Source organism: Psammomys obesus, unplaced genomic scaffold, assembly GCF_907164565.1.
Source record: "Psammomys obesus unplaced genomic scaffold, mPsaObe1.curated_primary_1811, whole genome shotgun sequence".
Classification (NCBI taxonomy): domain Eukaryota; kingdom Metazoa; phylum Chordata; class Mammalia; order Rodentia; family Muridae; genus Psammomys; species Psammomys obesus.
In genome coordinates this window covers 5,161,093-5,180,917 of record NW_026596069.1, presented here as the reverse complement: position 1 = coordinate 5,180,917, position 19,825 = coordinate 5,161,093, and the positions used below count along the sequence as shown (strand labels likewise).

Here is a 19,825-nt window from a genome sequence, read left to right as displayed (position 1 = left end):
AATACACATGCAAATAACATAGAGAGCATGTTGTATTTATGTGTTCAAGAACACATACACCATATATATGTACATTTAACAACAAATGATGAAAAAAGAACTCGTGTTTTTTTTTAATTCTTTGTTAATTACACTTTATTCACTTTGTATTCCCCCTGTGGTTCCCTCCCACCTCCCCTCCCAATCCCTCCCTTCCTCCATCCTCTGCATGCATGCCCCTCCCCAAGTCCACTGATAGGGGAGGTCTTCTTTTCCTTCCTTCTGATCCTAGTCAATTAGGTCTCATCAGGAGTGGCTGCATTGTCTTCTTCTGTGGCCTCATAATGCTGCTTCCCCCATCAGGGGGAGGTAATTAAAGAGCAGGCCAATCAGTTCATGTCAGAGACAGTCCCTGTTCCTATTACAATGGAACCCACTTAGATACTGAACTGCCATGGGCTACATCTGTGCAGGGGTCTTAGGTTATCTCCATGCATAGTCCTTGGTTGGAGTATCAGTCTCAGGAAAGACCCCTGTGCTCATATTTTTTTTGGTTCTGTTGTTCTCCTTGTGGGGTTCCTGTCCTCTCCAGATCTTACTGTTTCCCACTTCTTTCATAAGATTCCCTGCACTCTGCCCAAAGGTTGCCCATAAGTCTCAGCATCTGCATTGATAGTCTGCAAGGCAGAGCCTTTCAGAGGTCCTCTGTGTCAGGCTTCTGACTTGTTCCCTCCTTTCTCCTTCTTTTGATGTCCATCCTCTTCGCCTTTATGGGTGGAAATTGGAGTTCATGAATTTTAAAAAGAGCAAGGAAAAGGTTTGGGAAAGTTTGGAAGAAGAAAGAGAAGACAAAAATGATGTAATTGTGATATGATTTTGAAAACCAAAAAGATTATATTTTTTGTTTTCACATTGTCTATTTATCCAAGAGCTTTCACAATAAGAAAAACCAAATAGAAAACTATAAAATTACCCTCAACCCTAGAATTAACAGTGACGTTACAAGCAGTAAAACATTACAGGAGGAATGGCCTGGTGTGAAGTAGAAAATATCTGATTTGGCCCCATAATTTTAAGTTCTGTATTTTCTAAAATGGGTAAATTTAAACTATAGAAAACAGTAGAATCCCATTGAAACTAAATCACCATAATATTAGGCATATCTTCACTATACACATTGATTTTCAAGCTTGAAATTCCTTTTCATTATTACTATTTTTGTTACTGCTGCTCCTGGAAGGATATGAGGGGGACTCAAGCAGAGACTCCTAGTATCAGAGGCCATAGAGAATGAAGAGGACATCCTCTAACCAGACTAGTCTCCTACTAAAGGCTGGGGAACACCAACCCATCCACAAAAACTTCTACTCAAAATTTACCCTGCCTACAAGATGTGCAGGGATAAAGATGGAGCAGATAAAGCAAGGACTAGGGGAATGCACAACCTATGCAGGCCTGGCCCAACCAAAGATACATCCTGTGGTAGAGTGCCAGCCCCTTACACTATGAAGGAAACTCCACTAAGCTTGCAGACGGGAGCTTCTCAGAGTTGTCCTCTGAGAGGCCCTACCCACAGCGCAGCAAAAGAGATGCTGAGACTTCCAGTCAAACATTGGTCAATGCATAGGTAGTCTTGGAGGAAAGAGAAAAGGAGCTGGAAGTGACAAGAGCCCCACAACAAAAACAACAGAGCCAACGAAGTATTGCCCAGAGAGGTTTGCTGAGACTGAAGCATCCAAGAACTTTGCAGGAATTAGACCTAGACCTCCTACAAAGATGTAGCAGATGGCAGCTTAGGCTTCAAGTGGGTACTCTAGTAAGGGAAGTGGGGACTGCGCTGGACATGGAATCACTTGCTAGCTCTTACATCACTTTCCCCTGGGGGGACTACCTTGTCAGGCCACGGGGGAAGTGGATACATTCTGTCCTGATGCAACTAGATGAGCTGGGGTAAATGGGAAAGGGAGGTCCCCTTTTCTAAGAAAAAGGGGAAGAGACGAGGAAGAGGAAGGGAAGAGGGTGACACTGTGATGGGAGGGGAAAGGGGCTACGAGGATATAAAGTGAATAAAATAAATAAATGAGAAAAAAAGAAATGGTAGCAGTGGTAGTGGTTATAACAATGGTAGAGTTGATGGTGGTGATGATGATGATGTTGGTGATGGTTAGGGCAATAGTGCTCAGAATGTTAGTGATGGTGATGATGATGGCAATGATAATAATGATGATTCTCTTGGTGATTTGTGGTTTATCATTATTGTTGATAGTGAATAATGGGGGGTTTTAGTCCTTATGTTTTTGATAATGGTGGTGATAACGACAGTGATGGCAAAAGATTAATTTTTAAAGTATTCAATATTTGTGGTGTTTTTTTGGAAAAAGTAAAACAAGCCAACAGAAAACATCATTAATGGAAATAAAAATACTAAATTAATAGAACTGCATTAATAATTACAACGTGGATTCACATCATTTTTAAAGGAGTATCTTTAATATGAAAATTAATGAACACTTTATATAATATAAAAATACAAAGGATTAGGTAAGATTAAGGAAAATATAGTTTTAGAACTGTATATATAGTGTAATAAATATGGGAAGAGTGGGGAGCCAAGATGGCTGTTGCGGGAGAGCACTGTGTCTGAGGACACTCTCCTTGCATGGGACAGCACTCTCCGTGCAGCGACCAGGAGACTGAACTCTGGGCCCTAAAACTACAGCCATCGTGTTTCCCAGGTGAGGGGAGACTCCCACAGTGTGGGAAAAGGTCGGGTCCACTCTCGATTGCCCAGCCAGAACCCGGAAGAGATCCCCGGTAACGCGGGCACTGGGTCTTGGGCCAGAGCCGCATGCCTGTGTGTCCCAATCACTTTCCCAGGCTGATCAGTGGGCACAAGGGAGCCAGATACTGAGAGTCCCAGTCGCAAGAAAACCCCACGGGGAAGGAAAGTTGCGAGTCACTCAGTCTTCCCCTGGAAGGTCTCACAGACCACGGGTACCCACCGCCATCACAACTGAGCTCCCGCCGTGCAGAGAGCGGCTGCTTGCCCAGCTCACGGTACACGGTGCGCCCCAGTGCAACACAGACTAGGAATCCCTGTCCAGAGAGGGCCCCACAGGGAAGGAAGAAATCGGGCTGCTTAGGTCATCTGAGCGGCTGCTTGCCCAGCTCACCGGTACAGACGAGCTGCGTGCCCCAGTGCAACACAGACTGGGAACCCCTGTCCGGAGAAGGCCCCACAGGGAAGGAAGAAACCATGCTGCTGGGGTCACCTAAGCTCTGCCTGGGGAAAGTCTAGCAGACCGCAGATCGAAAACAGGTGAGTACGCCCAGCCATCACAGATCTGGGCCCAACAAGGGAGCACAGAGTTATTGGGAACCCAGCTCCCGCAGACTAGCTGAAGGGCGCACGCTCTGCCAGCCCAGAGGCATGCTTTGTACCAACTACTCCTTACAGACAGAACTGTGTGCCCCAAGACACCAGAGTCTTAGAGTCACTGTCTGGAGAAACCCTCACAAGGAACAAGGAACGAAGCAAAGGGGACGGACTTAGGCAACCCAGTATATCCCTGGAAAAGGTCCCACAGACTGACCCCCCAGAGAACTGCTGTGCCCCAGATAGCCTGCTGTGACCAGAAGAGCAAGACTTACCCACCACAGATTACCTCTTGGGTTCTGGGGCACAGAGCCCCAACCTCAGACCTACAAAAGACCAGGAACCCTGAGATCAACCCCCAGATACTGCTCCAAAGGGCAACTGGTTATCCCTAACAAAACTGACCAAACCACGGGACACACAGGTTACAGCAGCTGATCACTAAATTTACAGCAAGAAACCCAGAAGGAGGGCAGCTGTCTCCAGGACTTCTCCCGGTGAGAGGAGAGCCCTCTTGACTAATCAGGACCACAGTTACCACCCAGGGCTCTATGCCTGAGGTGAGCTGTAGCAACTCCTGAAAAACACCGGCCATCCAGTGACTATACCCAAAAAGCTGAGAAGGCTTCATTCAGGAAAAACCATCTTCCTGCCAAAGGGATTCTCTCCACTAAAAGAGTCCAGAAACAACCAGAAACTAACTTCAAACAACTAAGATAGCCCAATGGGTAGAGGACAGCGTAAAAGTTCAACCAACAAAAGCCAGAGCAATATGGCATCTCCAGAACCCAGTTATCCAGGGGCAAATAGCCCTAGACACCCCAGCATAACTGAAATTCAAGGAGATGACCTAACATCTGTGCTCATGAAGAAGATAACAGAGGAAACACATAAAATACGAAAAGAAACAGAGGAAGATGAAGCCAAACAGTTTGTGGCCTTTAGAGAGGAAATGCTTAAATCACTGAATGAAATTAAAAAAAAAAAACAGTGGATTGTTCAAACAGCTGAAGGAACTGACAGAAAAACATGAAAATACAGTCAGACAGGTGAAGGAAACCAACAAAATAGCTCAAGACCTGACGATAGAATTGGAAAAATTTAAAAAAACCACAAATGGAAGATTGTGGAGAGAAAGAACTTAGGGAAGAAAGCAGGAACTACAGAGGTTAGCATAACCAATAAGCTACAAGAAATGGAAGAAAAAAATCTCAGGTGTGGAAGATACAATGGAAGAAATAGATGTATCTGTCAAAGAAAATGTTAAATCTAAAAAATTCCTGACACAGACTGTCCAAGAAATTCAAGACAACATAAAAAGACAAAACCTAAGAATAATAGGAATAGAGGAAAAAGAAGATTCCCTGCACCAAGGCCCAGAAAATATTTTCAACAAAATCATTGAAGAAAATTTCCCCAACTTAAAGGAGAGGCCAATAAGAATACAAGAGGCCTACAGAACACCCAATAAATTAGTCCAGAAAAGAAAATCCTCCTGCCACATAAAAATCAAAACTGTAAGTATACAGAACAAAGAAAAAATACTAAAAGCTTCAAGGGAAAAAGGCCAAATAACATATAATGGCAAACCCATTAGAATCACACCTGACTTCTCAACAGAGTATGAAAGCCAGAAGGGCCTGGACAGATATCATGCAGACCCTAGGAGAACACAGATGTCAGCCCAGGCTACTATACCCAGCAAAACTCTCTGTCCTCATAGACGGAGAAAACAAGATATTCAATGACAAAAACAAATTTCAACAATACCTACAAACAAATCCAGCATTACAGAAGACACTAGAAGGGAAAATACAACCCAAAAAAACTAGCTACATCCAAGAAAACACAGGAAATACATAACCCCACTACAGTAAAACAAAAAGCAACCAAACACACAACCATATGACCACAGCCAACATCAAAATCAAAGGATCTAACAGCCACTGGTCATTAATCTCTCTCAACATCAATGGACTCAACTCTCCAATAAAAAGACACAGATTAACAGAATGGATGCGTAAACAAAACCCAGCAATCTGTTGTATACAAGAAACACACCTAAGGCACAAAGATAGATATTACCTGAGGGTAAAGGGATGGAAGACGGCTTTCCAAGCAAATGGATGCAAGAAGCAAGCAGGAGTAGCCATTCTAATATCTGATAAAATAGACTTTCAACCAAAATTAATCAAAAGAGATGGGGAAGGACACTTCATACTCATCAAGGGAAAATTCCAACAGGAAGACATCACAATCCTGAACATCTATGCCCCAAATACAAGGGCACCCACATTTGTGAAAGAAACATTGATAAAACTTAAACCACACATAGATTTCCACACACTAATAGTGGGAGACATCAACACCCCACTCTCAACAAAGGACAAGTCAACTAAACAGAAATTAAACAAAGAAACAATATCTCTGACAGAGGTCATGAATCAAATGGACCTCACAGACATTTACAGAACCTTACACACGAACACAAAAGAATTTACCTTCTTTTCAGCACCTCAAGGAACATTCTCCAAAATAGACCACATAGTTGGTCACAAAGCAAGCCTTAACAGATACAAAAAGATTGAAATAATCCCTTGTATGCTGTCTGATCACCATGCAATAAAGCTGGACCTCAATAACAACAGAAATAGCAAAAAGCCTACACATACATGGAAACTGAACAACTTGCTACTGAATGACAGCTGGGTCAGGGAAGAAATAAAGACAGAAATTAAAAGCTTCCTAGAGCTCAATGAAAATGAAGACACAACATACCCAAATTTGTGGAACACAATGAAAGCAGTGCTAAGAGGAAAGTTCATAGCACTAAGTGCCTTCAAGAAGAAATTCGAGACAGCTCATTCAAGCAACTTAATGGCCCACTTAAAAACCCTAGAAAAAGAAGAAGCAGACACCAAAAAGGAGTAGACAACTGGAAATAATCAAACTCAGGGCTGAAATCAATCAACTAGAAACAAATAAAACAATTCAAAGAATCAATGAAACCAAGACCTGGTTCTTTGAGAAAATCAACAAGATCGACAAACCCTTAGCCAAGCTAACTAAAAGACAGAGAGACACCATCCAAATCAACAAAATCAGAAATGAAAAGGGGGACATAACTACAGACACTGAGGAAATCCAAACAATTATTAGGACTTACTTCAAAAGTCTATATGCAACAAAATTTGAAAATCTAAATGAAATGGACAATTTTCTTGATCGATTCCACTTACCAAAGCTAAATCAGGACCAGGTAAATCAATTAAATAGTCCTATAACCCCCAAGGAAATAGAAGCAGTCATCGAAAGTCTCCCATCCAAAAAAAGCCCAGGACCTCATGGTTTCAGTGCAGAATTCTACCAGACATTCAAAAAAGAGCTAACTCCAGTTCTCTTCAAACTATTCCACGAAATAGAAACAGAAGGAACATTACCAAACTCATTCTATGAAGCCACAGTCACCTTGGTACCTAAACCTCACAAAGACCCAACAAAAAAAGAGAACTTCAGGCCAATCTCGCTTATGAACATTGATGCAAAAATACTCAACAAAATACTCGCAAACCGAATACAAGAACACATCAAAGATATCATCCACCATGACCAAGTAGGCTTCATCCCAGGTATGCAGGGGTGGTTCAATATACAGAAATCCATCAATGTGATCCACCATATTAACAAACTGAAAGAAAAACACCACATGATAATCTCCCTAGATGCTGAAAAAGCATTTGACAAAATCCAACATCCATTCATGTTTAAAGTATTGGAGAGATCAGGGATACAAGGCACATATCTAAACATAGTAAAGGCGATATACAGCAAGCCTATAGCCAACATCAAACTGAACGGAGAGAAACTTAAAGCAATCCCACTGAAATCAGGGACAAGACAAGGCTGCCCACTCTCTCCATATCTCTTCAACATAGTGCTGGAACTCCTTGCTACAGCAATAAGACAGTTGAAGGAGATCAAGGGGATACAGATGGGAAACAAAGAAGTCAAATTATGACTATTTGCAGATGATATGATAGTATACGTGAGTGACCCCAAAAACTCCACCAGGGAATTCCTACAGCTGATAAACACCTTCAGCAAAGTGGCCGGATACAAAATTAACTCAAAAAAATCAGTAGCACTCCTGTATACAAAAGACAAAAGGGCTGAGAAAGAAATTAGGGAAACAACACCCTTCACAATAGCCACAAATGACATAAGGTACCTCAGAGTAACCCTAACCAAGGAAGTCAAAGACTTGTATGAAAAAAATTTCAAGTCTCTGAAGAAAGAATTAGAAGAAGATATGAGAAGATGGAAAGATCTCCCATTCTCATGGCTTGGCAGGATTAACATAGTAAAAATGGCCTTCTTACCAAAAGCAATCTACAGATTCAATGCAATTCCCATCAAATTACCAACACAATTCTTTACAGACCTGGAAAGAAAAATTCTCAACTTCATATGGAATAACAAGAAACCGAGAATTGCTAAAAACAATCCTCTACAATAAAAGATCTTCTGGAGGTATCTCCATCCCTGATCTTAAGTTGTACTATAGAGCAACAGTTTTAAAAAGTGCATGGTACTGGCATAGAAACAGAATGGTGGATCAATGGAACCGAACAGAAGACCCAGAAATAAACCCACACACTTATGGACACCTGATTTTTGACAAAGATGCCAAAACCATACAATGGAAAAAAAGATAGCATCTTCAACAAATGGTGCTGGTCCAACTGGATGTCTGCATGTAGAAAAATGCAAATAGATCCATACTTATCACCCTGCACAAAATTGAAGTCCAAGTGGATCAAAGACCTCAACATAAAACCAGACACATTAAATCGGCTAAAAAAAAAAAAAGCGGGGAATACCCTAGAACTCATTGGTACAGGAGAAAACTTCCTGAACAGAACACCAACAGCACAGGCTCTAAGAGCAACAATCAATAAATGGGACCTCATGAAATTGAAAAGCTTCTGTAAAGCAAAGGACACCATCATCAAAACAAATCGACTGCCTACAGATTGGGAAAGAATCTTCACCAACCCTCTATCTGACAGAGGACTCATATCCAATATATATAAAGAACTAAACAAGCTGAAATGCAGCAAACCAAGTAATCCACTTAAAAAATGGAGAACAGAGCTAAACAGAGAATTCTCAATAGAGCAATATCGAATGGCACGAAGCACTTAAAAAAATGCTCAACCTCATTAGCCATTAGGGAAATGCAAATCAAAACAACCCTGAGATTTCACCTTACACCCATCAGAATGGCCAAGATCAAAAACTCAAGTGACAACACATGTTGGAGAGGTTGTGGAGAAAGGGGAACCCTTCTCCACTGCTGGTGGGAATGTAAACTTGTACAATCACTCTGGAAATCAATCTGGCGCTTTCTCAGACAACTAGGAATAGCGCTTCCTCAAGATCCAGCCATACCACTCCTAGGCATATATCCAAAAGAGGCTCAAGTACACAAAAAGAACATTTGCTCAACCATGTTTGTAGCAGCTTTATTTGGAATAGCCAGAAGCTGGAAACAACCCAGATGCCCCTCAACTGAAGAATGGATGCAGAAATTGTGCTACATCTATGCAATGGAATATTACTCAGCAATGAAAAATAAGGAAATCATGAAATTTGCAGGTAAATGGTGGGACCTAGAAAGGATCATCCTGAGTTAGTTGTCCCAGAAGCAAAAAGACACACATGGTATATACTTACTCATATAGACATACAACATAGGACAAACCCACTAAAATCTATGCATCTAAAGAAACCAAGCAAGAGAGAGGACCCTAACTAAAATGTTCAATCCCCATCCTGAAAGGCAAAGAGGATGGACATTAGAAGAAGAAGAAAACAGGAAACAACCTAGAAACCTGCTACAGAGGGCCTCTGAAAGCCAGAAGAAGAAAACAGGAAACAAACTAGGAACCTACCACAGAGGGCCTCTGAAAGCCTCTGCCCTGCTGACTATCAAAGCAGATGCTAAGCCTGATGGCCAACTGTCGGGCAGAGTGAATGGAATTTTATGTAAGAAGTGGGAAATTGTAAGAGCTGGAGAGGACAGGAACTCCACAAGGAGAGCAACAGAACAAGAAAATTTGAACACAGGGAACTTCCCAGAGACTCATACTCCAACCAAGGACTATTCATGGAGATAACCTAGAACCCCTGCACAGATGTAGCCCATGGCAGGTCAGTGTCCAAGTGGATTACCTAGTAATGGGAAGAGGGACTGCCTCTGACATAATCTGATTGGCCTGCTCTTTGATCACCTCCTCCTGTGGGGGGAGTAGCCCTACCAGGCCACAGAAGAGGACAATGCAGCCACTTTTGATGAGAACTGATAGACTAAGATCAGAAAGGAGAGGAGAACCTCCCCTATCAGTGGACTTGGGGAGGGGCATGTGTGAAGAAGGGGGTGGGAGGATGGGATCGGGAGGGGAGGAGGGAGGGGCTTATGGGGGGATACAAAATGAATAAAGTGTAATTAATAAAAAAATATGGGAAGAGTATCAAAATAATAGAAAAGAACAATCATCAATACTGCAAGGTCATAATTAACATTATCTTTTTTTAACTAATTAATGAATTAATTAAATCATTTTACATCATAGGCCTTCCCTCCTCTCCTCTTGCTTCCCATTCCCATCTGCCCTCCCTCTTCCTCCTATCTCCCCTCCCCTACTCCTCAGATGAGGGGAGCCTCCCTCAGCTGCTTGGAGAAGCCTCTCAGAGACAGCTGTGGTAGGCCCTCGTCTGTGAACATAGCAGAGTACCACTAATAATGTCAGGGCATGGCTGTCTCCTATAAGGTATGTCTCAGGTTGGGTCAGACATTGGCTAGACATTCCCTTAACCTTTGCTTTATCTTTATCCCCGCACATCTTTTAGGCAGGGTAAATTTTGTGTCGACATTTTTATGGGTATCACAGTATTCCTCTCCCTCCATTACGAGTCCAGTCTAGTGTGAGGGTAACCTCTCCAGTCTCCATGACCCCTTCTATTAAGATCTCACCTAGAGTCACCCCACATCTTCCCAGGAGCCGAACCTGTCGTAGGTCTCCAGTTTGCCTCTGAGAAGTCATTTTTAACAAGAAACAGGATTTTTTTAATGCCATCTTCAATGATGATGCATTGCATTAATGTATCTTTAAATTTTGAAACAAGGAGGTTTATACATAATATAATGCATAGATTTGTCAACAGAAAAATAAATAAATAAGTCAGCTCATGAATAAGTAGTTACAGCTGTTGCTAGAGTCCTCAGCGTGTATATTTTATTTTTACACAAATTGGATAATGCAGAAGCTGTAATTTCAATTGCTAGGAAAGTTTTTCATTTTAAAGACGATATCTCATAAAGACTAAAATCTTTAACTAGAACAACCAACTAGAAATAAATATCTGCACATAGAACACCAACAGATGTTGAAAGATAACATATTAAAATTTAAGCAATTTCATTGAAATAATATGTATTTATTATGTTAATTATCTATATAATAAATGGAAGAAAGGAGAAAAACTTTACAGAAATCTGTCATCTTTGGTTTGTGCATGTATTTAAAAAGTTGTACTATCCTTTTTATAGGTTGTTCCTCAAACAGTATGAACAGACCGTTTGGCTGAAATATTTTTTCCTATTCTTTTACTCTAAGAAAGCGTTTGTCTTTTACTGTGAAGAATAAAAATGGACTTGTGTTCAAGTTTCCTAGAGACGAACTCAGACTATGCAAATGATATATATGATATAGTCAACATGTGTTATAGCCACATAGAGTTCTACAGGATAAAAGCTTCATCTCCATTTTGCATCATACTCAAAATTAATAGGTGAACGTTGAATGATTAAACATTGGTCAAAATCAAACATCAAATGGTTCTACGTTAAAATATAGAAGATCTCTGTAGCTTCAAGGAAAGTTGTAAATTAAAATCAAGTAGTATGAACAACACAGAATGTTATCTATCACAGTAAAAGCTGAATACACAATGGGATAGATGAATGCACAATGGAATGTGTAAATACACATTTACAATAACAAAAATTAGCCTTTAGTGCTTGGTTTGGCGGAATTAAGGTGGACCCAAATAATGGAAGGAGAGATTTGGAGAGCAGTGAAAGTTGGGGGGAGGTTGTGGTCTGAAAGATGACAGTGAACAAAAGCTGAAGAGAGTGTTATATTTTAGTGTGTGTTGTATTAGTATATACAAGAAACATTAATCCTAATAGGGTAGACATAGATAACATACAAAAAATAAGTGAGAGAATGAAAAGATGACTCACTGAAAAGATGATTCATTTTGTATTTGTATGACTCATTGGGGTCATGAGTTTAATTCTCAAATCTATGTAAGGAGTGATCACATGTATGATTGTTATACCAGTGTTCCTATAGCAAGATGGGAGGCAGACACAGGAGAATGCCTATGGGTTAACTAGCCCGTATACCATCAAGCAAGAGGGACCACCTCAAAAGGGTATAATACCAGTACTAACTCAATGTTGTCCTCTGACCTAAACACACAGAGGGACTCATGCATGCATGCGTGCATGTGAAATAATACACAGAAAGATATAGAGAATGAAAATATATGCAAATCTCCTTTTTATGTGTAAAGGCCACAGAGCTAAATAAACGCATGAGCCAGTTGTAAAAATAAATAGATCACAGGAAAAAGTATCAAAGTTGCTCCACCTTGTTGTTAATCAGGAGAATGATAAATAAAAGAAAGAGAAAAAATACACAATAATTAGTCTAGAAAATGATCCAAATACAGTTCAGATACAGAAAGATAAATCAACTGTCTTAAAGGCTATGTAAACTGGTAATAGTTATTACAAAAAAGTTTTTCTTCTTCTGTAAAACTGAAAATCTACATGTCTCCCATGTGTTTCGTGTATCCTTCAGTCATATTAACTAGGGAAAATCTGGTGTACAGTTTGAGGAGATGAAAAAAATAATAATAATATCATTTCTAATAATGTGAAGCACTGGAGAAAACATTATAGTGACTCAATAAGGTAAATTACTATGTAGGTTTGTTTAGGATATTATATTATTCTTTAAAAATTAAAGAGGTAAATGTATATATGATATAACTACCAAAATCATTCTGTCAAGGTGCACATACATACATATAAATATATATCTTGCCTTTGTAACTACACACATGGTATATGGTATATTTAAGACAATTTACAGATCAGTAAAAGAGTCCTTAATACTTTTCAATATAAAACTAAGTAATTGGAGAAAACATATACTTGTATAATTGGCTGTTTCTGTTTTAAATGGCCCAGAATACAACGAAACAAGACTTCTATCAGGAACAGACTGGCTTTAGCAAAGTTGGAAATAAAGGCTGATGAGAAAAAGAAAGACTGCATTTATAAGCTATCTATTTTCCCTTTTATGAAATAAAAGGGAAATAAATTTAAAAATAAATAGATGCTTATTCATGTCTTGGTCTTATAGCCAGCATTTGCTACTTTGTGGGATCCTTTCTGTCTTCCACTCTTCTCCACACTTTTAGCCCCTAACATTAGATTGAATTTTAATCTGATTGGCCTGCTCTTTGATCACCTCCCCCTGAGGGGGGAGCAGCCTTACCAGGCCATGGTAGAAGACAATGCAGCCACTCCTGATGAGATCTGATAGACTAGGATCAGAAGGAAGGAGTGGAGGACCTCCCCTATCAGTGGACTTGGGGAGTGGCATGCATGCAGAAAGGGGAGGGAGGGTGGGATCGGGAGGGGAGGAGGAAGGGACTTATGGGGGGATACAAAATGAATAAAGTGTAATTAATAAAAAATTTAAAAAAAAAAGAGAGATAAAGGGAAAGTTATTCTTAAACTAATTCCTGCTGATTAGGGACATTCCTTGGGTCATGTTTGATCTTTGCTCTCAGGATACCTAATTTCCTCTTGTTTCTTTTCACACTACTACCTGACAAATCACAACTAACAACAACCAATCACATCCAACCAATAACCAGCCACCAACAACAACCCTGCTTATCGGGACTCTAGCATTCATATATCCTCTGGAAAGTTCTTAGAATTCCAAACGTCACACACTCACAGAAACTATCTGAAGCTGGAAAAACCACACTTCTGCCAGAGCATGAGACGAATCATAGTTAGCCAATTCAAAGAAACCCCATATCCTCACACCTGGGGTTAAAATAAAAACATATCCCCATAACATTCCTGGTTTTTTTGGCTAACATTTTTTGGCTAAGAGAGCTATTGGTTACTGCTAGAGAGCTGTTGGTTGCCAATGATATGTGAGCACTACTTCTTTGACTATTTATTTCCTTATGAATTTTTTAAAATTTATTTATTCATTATAAATTACAGTCTATTCACTTTTTATCCCAGCTATAGCTTCCTCTCTCATTCCCACTCTATCTCACCCTTCCTCCCTCAACTCCTCCCATACCCTTCCCCAAGTCCACTGATAGGGGAGGTCCTCCTCCCCTTCCATGTGACCCTAGCCTATCAGGTCTCATCAGAACTGGCTGCATTGTCTTTCTCTGTAGCCTGGTAAGGCTCCCTCTCCCTAGGGGGAGGTGGTCAAAGATCCAGCCACTGAGTTCATGTCAGAGACAGCCCCTGTTCCCATTACTAGGGTACCACTTGGATACTAAGCTGCCATGGGCTACATCTGTGTAGAGTTTCTAGGTTATTGCCATGCATTGTCCTTGGCTGTAGTATCAGTCTCAGAAAAGACCCCTGTGCCCACAGAGGGCCTCTGAAAGACTCTACCTAGCAGGGCATTAAAGCAGAGGCTCATAGCCAATCTTTGGGCAGAGTGCAGAGAATCTTTTGAAAGAGGAGAGAGATAAAAAGACTTGGAGGGGACAGGAACTCCACAAGGAGAGCAACAGAAACTTTTTTTTTAAGAAGCCAAAATTACACAATTCTCACTACATACTCCTGCTGTGTTTTATTTTATAATCTATTCCTAGAAATGTCTGTTGGTATTCCCAATATTGAATACTACATTTCAATAAGTAGGGAGAGTGTTGCAATTGAATAGGATAGATGTCAGAGACTCATATATTTGAATGCTTAGTCCTCATGAAGTGGCACTACTTGAGAGGGATTGGGAGGGTGACCTTTTTGGAGAAAGTGTGGTCTTCTTGGAGGAAGTATGTCACTGGGGGTGGAGTTTGGGCTTTCAAAAGTCTAAGCCAGTACCAGTTTCCCTCTTTTCCTGCTGCCTGCAGATCTTGACATACACTTCTCAGCTACTTCTCCAACACCATGTTTGCCTGCTTTCTGCCACATTCCCATCCATGATGTCAATAGACTTAAGTAACTTCAAGCAAGCCCCAATGAAATGTTTTGCTTTATTGTGTTATCTTTGCACGGCAATATAACATTGGCTAACACAGAAGTTGGTACCAGTGGTGGGTATTGCTCTGACAGGCTTGGTCATGCTGCTTGTTGGAAGAATGTGGATTTGGGGACTTTGGATTAGGAAAGCAATTAAAAGCTTTAAGTGGTCCTTAATGAGCCATAATAAGAGGGGCAAGAAAGACAGTGCTGAGGGCTATTTAACTGTGGGAACCCAGCTCAAGATGTTTCAGAGGAGAAAAATATTACTAAGTGACCTAAAGAGTGTTCTTGTGATATTTTTGGTGAAGAATGTAGCTGCTTTCTGCCTTTGTCCAAAAAGGTGGCCCAAGGCTAAATTGAAGAGTTTTAGATTAATGATGTTACCAGAGAAGATTTCAAGACAGCTTGGTATTAGCTTTGCTTTGTGGTTATTAATGTCCATGGCCACTCATGCATATCTATAAGGAAAATGAGCAAGCAGAGCAAAGAAATATATAAAATGTACAGTGTGAGGAGAAAAGGAGCCCCAGGAAATGTAATGGAGCTAAGTCCAGTGCTCAGGGAGATAAAAAGTTTAAAAGAGAAGCCTTACTCTAAATGGAACTAAGGGAGTGATAACTTTGGCCCAAGACCTCACCCAGCTAAGCTTCCAATATACAAAAACAAATTAAAGAAAAGCTTAAGTAGTCAAAACCAGAAAGCTGATGAAAATGTATTTCAAGAAATGGGCCATGTTCTAGCCCCAGCAAGCAGAAGAACTTGGCAGCTTTGCCACATAGTTCTGGCTTTAGAGTTAAGAATTAAAAAAAAAAAAGAAAAAGAGGTTGAAGATTCTCCTTTCATGGATAAGGAAAACGAATGAGACCAGTCATGTGTCAGGGGTGTCCCTACACGGAGACCCATAGAGGCCACTGAGTGAAGAAGATCTGAAAGTGAAGCCTGGATTTCACTGTGGACCCCAAGATGTTGATGACTCCAGAATCACAGGATACCCGGCAAGGAGAGCTGTTAATAGTGAGTGGAAACAGCCCAAGAAAGAGAAATATGTTTGCAGTCAACAAAGCTGAAAGCAGTTGAAGATCTGAAGAGCCCTTTTCCATTAAACATGGAAATGCAGAGATTGGAGTCTGCCCTGCTGATTTTTAGTCCAATAGTTCCTCACTATGTTTCCATTCCTTCCTTTTGGAGTAGGAATGTACACGCTGTGCCACTGGATGTTGAAATCGCATGATCCGGTTTTTTATTTTGTTTTTACAGAAGTTATAGTTAAAGAGATTGCCTGCAGTGTCAGAAGAGACTTTGAACTTTGGACTTTTTAACAGCATTAAGACTTTGATTGACTATGGGGACTTTTGAAGTCGAACTAAATGTATTCTTGCATTACAGTATGGCTACAAGCCTATGGAGAGTGGAATGTGGTGGTTGAGGAATAATGGACCCCATAGGCTCACATATTTGAACTCACAATCCACAGAAAGTAGCACTACTTAAAAGGAATTAAGGGACGCGGCTTTGTTGGAATAGCTGTGGTCTTCTTGGAGGACATGTGCTACTGGGGGTGGGCTTTGGGGTTTCAAAACTCCAAGCCAGCACCCCTGTCCCTCTCCTCCTGCTCCCTATGGATCCAGATGTAGAACCCTCACCTGCTTTTCCAGCATCATGTCTACCTACATACTGCCACGTTCCCACTGTGATGACTACGGACTAAACCTCTAAAACTTTAGGCAAGCCTTAATTAAATTATTTTCTTTATAAGAGTTGGTCATGCCAAATATATCTGGGCACAGAGGCCTTTTCTGAGACTGATACTCCACCAACGACCATGTATGGATATAACCTAGAACCTCTGCTCAGATGTAGCCTGTGGTAGCTCAGTAACCAATTGCTTTTCCCTAGTAAGGGGAACAGGGACTATTTTTGACAGGAACTCAATGGCAGGCTCTTTGACCTCCCCATCCCATCCCCCAAGAGAGGAGCAGCCCTGATAGACCACAGAGGAAGACTTTGCAGCCAGTCCTGAAGATACCTGATAAAACAGGGTCAGATGAAAGGGGAGGATGCCCTCCCCTATCAGTGGACTTGGAAAGAGGCAGGGAGGAGAGAAAGGAGGGAAGGTGGGATTGGGAGGGAATGAGGGAGTGGGATACAGCTGGGATACAGAGTTAATAAAATGTAACTAATAATAAAAATAATAATAAAAAAGTAATTTCTTCAAGATTAAAAAGGGACCATAGTTTCATACTGAAGAAATTTTGCTATATAAGTTTAATTGTCTCTATGACAGTTTTCCACATGACAATAAAGACTATTATTACAAATATAAAAAATAAAATAAAAAAGAGTTGGTCATGGTATCTCGTCTCAGCTATAAAACACTGACTAAGACTGGAAGCATGTATTTTGTTGAGAGTAACCAGCCAGGGTGAACTGAGTTTTCTTTTCCTCAAAACAAAACCAAATCTATCTCTTTTAATGTCTCATTTCCATACAGAGACAGCATCATACGTATAGCAAAAGAGAATTATAGAAATGCTAAAATCAAATGACCTTGGTACTATTACTATCAGGCTTTTATAGAAAATATCAACTCCACTGATTATAAAATTTATCTTTTTTTTTCTTTTTCTAATTAAAACAAACCTGAGATTAAAAAAAAAAAGAAAAGAAAAGATAAATGTTAAGCAGTGGCGTGGAATAAGCAAAACCATCCGATAAGGCTGCTGTGGTTATTGATGTCTGACAGGAAGATAGCTTCCCACAGCTGCTGTGATGCTTCTCCTAATGACAGCCATGACTGCAGAACTGCACAACATCCTCCTTCTGGTAGCATTCAGGATGGACTGGGAAGAGAAGACTCGAACATTAACTGCTGTTGCCCCATATTCTGTTTTATTGTTAGGAGAGTAGTCTCGTTTCCTGTACTGAAAACACGGCTGATAGAAACAATTATTCTTTTCCAAATACTTCTGGTTCTCCTACCCAAAACTAGAGGTTTGGGGGAAGGCAAACATCCTGCCTATTGTTGCTCTTGCTCTTACATTTTCCACACCCCAAGATCCCCAGAGTCTTCTCTGTTTCTTTCCCCCGCCCCCCAAGAGCTGCTGGGATGATGGTGTCTTTTTACTCAGAGAAGTCCCTTGCCTTAGCTTGTTTACCATTAGAATTAGAAAGAAGTTTCTCCATGTCCTGCTCCCAATTGTTTGTATTTGTCCTTTCTTAGTGAGGAGATGTTCGATGGGATCAAGATCTCTAATGTTTTTTCTTTTTTTTTCTTTATTTTTTTTTCTTAAGACATTAGGGAATAAAGAAAATAGTATCAGTTCCTTTAATTCTTTATATATCTTTCTTCATAAAGATTTCCCCTGATTTTATGTAAGATAACTCCACTCTTAATTAGTTCTGTGACCCACCTGTGCAGTCAAATGCATAAACAGGAGGACACGGTGTGAAGTGTGCCCAAGGGAAGGAAGTGATGGATGGAGAGGTCCTGGATGAAGAACCTAACAATTCCTTAAATCAGGGGGATGGGCTTAGTGTGATGATTCAACAGTACGCACGGGCAGCATCAACACAACTGCAGTTATGGCCTGAGCCATGTTTAGATAGGACATGGGAATGTACCTGAGACAGATGAAGAGGTCCAAGGATGAACTCTAATTATTATTAGGCGTTTAGAGAAAAATTAACAGAACTCAAGCAGAAAGCCAACAGGCAGACTGGAAAAAACTACTACCACCATGACCTCACCTTTCTGTGACCAGCTTAACACTTTTCCATTCTGACCTCCGAGGAAATTGGCACTTCCTCTCTGTTCCTTCTATAGGGTTGTGCTTAAACAGAATAGCAGGTTTCAGGGGCCATGATCTAGCAGACTAAGCTCACAAATCTTTGTAAATCATACTTGAAATTTAGTCATATTCATCTGCAATTAAATCCATGTTCAAGTTAAAAGAGCTGTCTGTATGTATGAGTTGTGTAAGATTTAAGCATGTTAGCTGAGTAGCTAGCCAAAGAACAGTTGCACAAGTGATATAAAATTAGAAACAAATAACAGGGAGGGTGTTCCAACTAGAGAAGAGGGAGAGAAGTCAATACAGACAGAGAATAGGGATGAAGGACAATTAACACAGAGGTTGTATGATAAAACATCAAGGAGTTATTCACAATATATAAGTATATACATATACTTATACACATGTACATATATATTTGAAAGGAAATTAAGCCACTTGGGGTGAACAATGTTCCACAAGAACACTAAACTAACAAAAATCCTACCACCAGGCATGACAAATCTTTTAGAATGGTTAGTCAGAGTAATCTAAGTCGCTCCAAAAAATACAGATAAAAAATGGAGCCCTTAGCTACCTCTCAGGAGCTGGAGGAGTATACCAATTTCTGAAGACACCGTATTCTTAGAACACAGGACTCAGATAACCTGAGCTGAGTCTGACCTGAAAGCATTGTTTCTGTGGTCTAGTTTCCATGGTTCTAGGAAATATTATGCAGGCTGAAAAGGAAGAAAATGAATTAAACAGTCCTATACATCTGCTATACCTATGAACCATGACAATTGCCAAAATGGCAAATTATATATAAAACTCAAAGTTGTGTTCACATATCAATGGCAACCAACAGCTCTCTAGCAGTAACCAACAGCTCTCTTAGCCCACTCAGCAGGAGGGAAGTCATGGTACTGGAAAACTAACCAGTGCCAACAAGGTCATGAGCCTTAGAAAAGAATCTACGACCACCACTTTGCTAAGAACAGATTAATTCCTTACTCCATTCTAAAACTTATCCTTATGCCCACAACTAAGTGCAACTATCACCCCCTCATAAAGATGTCTCTCTTTACTGCAAACAGAGTCTATCACAAAAAAACACAAAGGGACGCATTGAAGAAATCAATAGATTGTAAAGAGCCCCCCGCCAGCTGATACATCTATATCACAGGTTCTGCAATATGATTCAGAGAACATCTTTAAAGAAGGAGTGACTTCTCAGACAGAATTCCAGCTGGTCTGTTGTGAAACAGTCTCTTTCGCAAATGGCAGAGTAAACAGGTCTAGAATGATGGCAATGTCAATGGACATGTTAAT

The 19,825-nt window shown here is 40.4% G+C and overlaps 1 protein-coding gene across 1 annotated transcript in view; it reads right to left on the bottom strand.

The window, feature by feature from the left end:
• The window catches only part of Rit2 (Ras like without CAAX 2), a 341,614-nt gene that overhangs the window by 152,270 nt on the left and 169,519 nt on the right, over positions 1 to 19,825 (bottom strand). The window lies entirely within an intron of this gene.